We start from the raw sequence: 1,639 nt of genomic DNA, 5'->3' as shown, positions 1-1,639 counted from the left end.
TCACCAGAAGTTTATCTTTGAAATAAGCTCCAAAGATTATGAAAGCAAAAAACTGAACCTTTAAAACATTGTCTTTTATCAAAAACAAGGTAAACGCGTTTGTGTTTCAATGAGGAAATGATTGCAAGTGACAGATAAAGATTTAAATGACGTTTGTGTTGCAGCTGGAAATCAGTGACAGTTAAAGCCACTATCAAACTGATTCAGGAAGCAATACATTACATTACATTACATGTCACTTGTTAGACACTTTTATCCAAAGCAACTTCCATACTCAATACTGTGGACAATCCCCACAGGAGCACTTTGGGGTGAAGTGTCTCAGGGACACAACGACATGCTGACTGCAGTGGGGTTTGAACCTGTGACCCCCTAAACCCAACACCTACGCACAACCCACAGGCAATAAGAGGTGAAACTACTGTAGGTGTGTGTGAATTCATATGTCAAGCATACTGATCAATCCTAAGTGAGAACTCAAGGTGTGGATAACTCCTCTCACTCGTGTGTTCAGGTGTAAAGTCACCTCGGGGTCGAGAGGTCTCGATGCTTTGTGACAGAGCTGCTCAGAAAAAAAACCTGAAGATAAAATACATTTTCTTTCTGCGGTGATTTATTGGAGGAAAGCTTAATCGCGAAATAAAGTTTACGGATCCTGAAGCACATGTAGAGCAAAAAAAGAATAGTTTAGATAACATATTAAACCTTTTACTCATTTGGTAAGCAATTGAATATTTGTTTGCATTGGAGCGCTCGCCAGACAAAGGAAACCGTCAAAAGATATTTTATTATTTTTAGTTATTTTTAAACCAATTGATTAATCAAGGAAATAGTCCAGTGATTGATGTAAATATTAATTAATAGTCACAGCTCTACTGGAGATACATGTGACCTTTTAACATAATAGTGACAACGTGCATCGTGTATCAATGAACATTTGGACTCGAAATGGAACATTCTGTGTTAAAATAAACTTTTCACATGTACGATATAATCAAACTCTAATAACACATTCTGTTGTCCTGCGTAGCATGTGACGGTGGTCTGTGTGTGACCATGTGAGTATGTGCACCCTCCAGCAGCGCTCTGGTCTCCTCCACACATTAGGGCGAACATAATGTAGTCATGGTCTGAGATCAGATGTTCTGCAGACACAGCCTGCCTGTGGGAGAGTAATAATGAGGAGAGGAATACCTGCGGACGTGTGATCACACCCCAACACGGACGAGTCCTCATCTAACGGAGCTAATGAGGCTGAGTTATGATAGCGAGCCTTTATTTGAAAACCAGAGGAAGAGACACATAGAGTTAACGTGTTTTAACCCTCCTATTGTCTTCGTTCCCCCCCCTTACTTTGGTGTTCGCGTTCAAATTTGACCGGTCCTGTTTTAACTGCGATTACATTAACACACAAACCATTAATCATCACCACATTTCATTTCACACCCTTTCAAACTGTACATATTGTATCAGACTACTGGTATACATGAACAACTGCAGTATAAATATACAAAGAATAGACACTGAACATGTATTGCGTGTGCGTGTGCGTGTGTGTGTGTGTGCCAAGTGTGATTCACAGGGGGGGATTGGGCACATAAGGGGGGGACACATCTAGAGTGTGTGTGTGTGTGTGTGT

Source organism: Notothenia coriiceps, unplaced genomic scaffold, assembly GCF_000735185.1.
Source record: "Notothenia coriiceps isolate Sejong01 unplaced genomic scaffold, NC01 NC01_scaffold00002666, whole genome shotgun sequence".
NCBI lineage: Eukaryota > Metazoa > Chordata > Actinopteri > Perciformes > Nototheniidae > Notothenia > Notothenia coriiceps.
Note: the sequence above shows the minus strand (reverse complement) of the source record.